The following is a 4,483-nucleotide window of genomic DNA, read 5'->3' as shown; positions in this document are numbered from 1 at the left end:
ATATATATATAAAGACAGTGTCTGAACAGAAACAATTTTCCCCGATTGTTTTCAGCGTAAAAAAGTGACATGTGTGCAAATGTGGAGTGAGCAGGACGGCTGTAGGTAACTGCTTCACACTGTTTTCTTTGACTTTGTACATTTGACACTGAGACGAGCGATATTTGCATGCCCTTACCAGGTTTGTGGCTCTCTAGAACTGGTGTTGGGAAGTATGATGGGAACATGAAAAGTCCTGATTGATGAACACTACAAAATTACATATGTACCTTTTGTGTGTCCGTTGTTCCCAGGATGAGTGAACGCCATCTTTTTCCCCCTTTTTGTGTGTGTGGTTTTTGGATATATTATTTGCTTGTGGTATCAAGGTTTCAATTTCACAGTTACTTGACTCTAACAGTGTATCTGTTAAACTTGGTCAAATGCTTTTTGGGGGGGGGGGTAATTTTTATCTTAGTATCTTCCAAAATTGCTCAAAATTTTGTGTAAAATGTTCTTTTTACTTATTATATAATAGGTCTATCCCTGATTTCTGTCCTAGAATTACAAAGTTCTATCTGCTCAGTACCTAGTTTTGAGAAATGTGACGCAAAAAGGCAGGTCAAGCTTTTTCTAATGCAATTCTTTGACCACCCCTGATAACGAATCTGAATAATCTTATGATTTTGATAGAGCGGATAGAACATTTGGCTTCTGACCTCATGGTCTTAGTAACTCAAAACGGAAAAAAAAAATGTTAGATAGAACTTTGTAACCCTGAGGTAGCGACTTCACTTGTATATATATACGGTTGTGATAAATAATATAATTAGAGACAAAAGATCAAAGTGTTTGACCTAGTTTGTTGGAGACAGAGTCAGCGTGGGGCACCGACAGTATGTTTGGGCACGTGGAACTTTTGTTCTTGAAAAGATATATGCCTCTGAACATCATCAAATAGCACTGTAAAAAAAAAAATTTATATAAATTTATATTTTTTTGTATTTGTTCTGAACTATTTCCTCATCAATATCCCCCTACCCCCGCACCATGTCGTATCCTTTAACCCAACCAGTTGTGAGACATCGTAGTGAAATCAGGCGTTCGTCAAAACAATGAAATCAAAGAAACCTGCATTTTTCTGGGCCTTGGATAATTTTGCTCGAATTTTCTTTTTTTCTTTTTTTTTTTTTTCCTCTACACCTTTTATGCTCTTTTCTGTCGAAACATATTTCTATGGGAATGTTACCGAAAAAACGTCTGAATTTCCAGTTTTCAAGGACACTCAAGCTTTGGAAGTCACCAAACTTTGGCAGCCATTTTCTTGCTAATTTTACCTTTCATATCAGCCGACCCCCACTTCCTTCAATTGCAAATGCAAATATATCCTCTTCTATTCAAGATAGATATGTATATTTTTCGCCAAATGAAAGACAAATGAACGAGCTTTAAGATGATATTAAAACTCTATCTTTGCTAAAAAAAAATTGAGGAGCGCCTGATTCCAACACGTCATGACACAATAATATTGTTGTTAGTTCTTTTCCTAACCCAATTTTGATAATGCATATATATATTTGTCGTAGTTTTGAAATAGTATTTGTGGTTGGTTGGTGGGCACTCAGATAATTTTATAGTTTGTTTCTTCTTTCTTATCAAATCAGACATCTGTCTTCTTTATCTCTCCTCCTTCTCTTCTTTGTTTGTTACTCTCTAGTAACACTTTTTAATCTTTGGCACCAATGTGACTTATTTGTGTTGCAAGAGCTGTAAAAATCTTACTGAAACTAAAAAGTAGTAGTAAAAGTAAAAGGGTATTTTTGTGTATGCATTTCAATGTCAAACGAGACAATTAGACTTTAAAAATTTTTTTTTTTACTACGATTTGTTCATTGATGAATGATATGCATGATGCCTGTGTAACAAAACTATATGTGAGACAGCGCGGTGGAATCAGGCTCTCGTCAATTTTTGGGCTTGTAGAGTTATTGGTATCATCTTAAAGCTTATTCATTTGTCTTTGTTTGGGTAAAAAAGTATCCATTTATCTTGAAGACAAGTCGAGATATTTGCGAATGAAGGAGGTGGGGGTCACCTGTTTTCAGAGGTAAAATTAGTGAAAAAATGGCCGCCAAAGATTAGTTATTTCCTTAGCTTAAGAGTCCGTGTTAACTGAAAATTAATTTTTTTTTATGCCTTTAATCATTGTTTTTATGAAAATTCCACACAGAAATGAGTTCTTTATTGGGCACGAAAGGTGTAGTGTTGAGAAAAAAAAAAAATTGATAAAAATGTACAAACTTGCAGAAAAATGCAAGTTTCTTCATTTTGATCATTTTGACGAGAGCTTGATTCCACCACGCTGCCTCATATATGTACTACGTGTGCTAATTGTGAGGTGAGAGTTGGAGAAAAATTTATCTTGTTTTGGTTTCTGTGTCCAGCGCGTGTCATCATGTAGTGTTGTCAGACTGTCTACTGAGGGTCTAAGATTCAGCGGGTGTTTCACCCTTACACCCCTGGTCGTGTACATTTCCTACAAGAATTATCCCCCCCCCCTTTCCCCCTGCCCATAGGTGTATATTTTCCTGTCAGTGAGACAATTATCTCAAAGCTAGTTCTGTATTTTTACCCTAATCTAGCCAGTTGTCACCGAAAAATGTTCTACATATTAAATTAACCCTTCTAGCCCCATGCGCATATTTTCAGCAGCGTTTGTACCTCCCACCGGCCAAAGAGCGTATATTCTCAGTTTTGGGGGTACCGAATTTACGCTTTTTTTCTTCAAAATTAGTGATCCTAGTTCAACTAATTTTCATAATATTTGTTCATTTACCTTTAAATGTTATAATCTAAACCTCATTAAAAAGACAGTACATCACTTTTTAGAATACATGCCTCTTTTTCTGAAATACTGCAGTATTGACTGGGACTGGGGTTAGGGATAGAGTGCATAAAAATGGCTGGGGCTGGAAGGGTTAACTTTTAGAGTTTCTTTTAAAAGTAATAAAAGTTGGTTTTCAGTCTGTCAAAAATTAAAGATGCTTTCAGAATTGGGCGGGTCTGAGGAATGAAGAGCTCCAGTTTTACCCAGGCGAGAAGGGAGTGAGGGCTAAAAATAGCCAGATGCTGTAAGGGTAAAGTGATATTGCGATAGATTACTTCAATGACATTGTGTTCAGTTGACAGAAAAATATTTATACGATTATGAATTTATTTAGTTTTTTGGCTACTTAATCTTTAGAGAAATGTTCCTTGACATGGAGGCTTCTGTCTGTTGTGTTGCTTCCAAGTATTGGGTTTGTATAAGATTGAAAACTTCAAATGTGATAGGTGGGTGGTTGGCGGGGTGCTCTGGCATGGTTTGCTCCCTTTTTCTTATGATCAAACGTCTGTCATCCTTGTCTCGCCTTCCTCCCTCGGTGTGATCCTGTCGGGAGCAAACATCATACTGTTTCTTCGAGATTTACAACGGAGCTGTTGGGTGGTTTGTGGGTGCTCTTTTGTGGTTTGCTCCTTCTCTCCTATCAAACATCTATCGTCCTTATCTCTCCTCCTTCTTTTTTGTGAATGTTACTCTCTTGTAATACATCTAATCTTCGGCGCTTATGTGACCTTATTGTGTTGCAAGTGCTGTAAAACTCTTACTAAAATGAAATGTGGTAGAATTGTTCGCCCCTTTCTCCTCCCTTCATGCACTATGACTATTTGAGGATGGGGTTGTTGTTTTTTATGTCATGTTGATGTGGGGTCATGGTGTTTGGGTGTAATTTTGGGTGTTTGGTATAAAAGTGTTTTGTTTTTTTTTCTCGTTCTGTGAAATAATTCCTCGGTGTACTTGTTGCACTGCTTACATCTGCGGGTGGTTGGCGGGTGCTCTGGAGTGGTTTGCTCCCTTTTTCTTATCGAACATCTATCGTCCTGGTCTCTCCTCCTCCTTTTTTTTGCGTGTAACATCTCTTATCTTCGACACTTATAATATTATATGACCATATTGTGTTGCAAATGTCGTAAAACTTTAAGGAAAACTAAACTGTGGGTGGTTGACGGGTGCTCTGGTGTGGTTTGCTTCTTCTTTCCTATCAAACATCTATCGTCCTTGCCTCCCCTTCTTCTTTTTTATGTTTGTTACTCTCTTGTAACACCTCTAATCTTCTGGCGCTCATATGATCTTATGCAGTTGCGAGCGCCGTAAAACCTCTACTATAACTTTTCTTTAAAACTTAAAACTAAACTAAATTAAAAGAAAAAACGTTACAAACAGAAAGCTAACAGGTTGTGCCACAGAAAGCCACAAAGTAACATACTAGAACAGACTTTAATTAAACGTAACTCTAAATGGACCGTATTCAGAGATGTGATAAGGGTGTTGTCAGTCAGTGATATTGCACCATGTTCTTGAGTCCTGTGACATCAACGTACGCTTCAACATCCCTCACAGAGCACAACCCGACATAATGTCCTCCCCCCGTGGGGGTCACCTGTTTTCAGAGGTAAAATTAGT

General features: G+C 37.4%; 1 protein-coding gene across 1 annotated transcript in view; it reads left to right on the top strand.

Moving 5' to 3' along the window:
• Positions 1–4,483, top strand: part of LOC101852614 (heme transporter hrg1-A) — a 15,570-nt gene that overhangs the window by 6,771 nt on the left and 4,316 nt on the right. The gene's annotated exons all lie outside the window — the stretch shown is intronic.

Source organism: Aplysia californica, unplaced genomic scaffold, assembly GCF_000002075.1.
Source record: "Aplysia californica isolate F4 #8 unplaced genomic scaffold, AplCal3.0 scaffold00099, whole genome shotgun sequence".
Classification (NCBI taxonomy): Eukaryota; Metazoa; Mollusca; class Gastropoda; order Aplysiida; family Aplysiidae; genus Aplysia; species Aplysia californica.
This window is presented reverse-complemented; position numbering and strand designations above follow the sequence as displayed.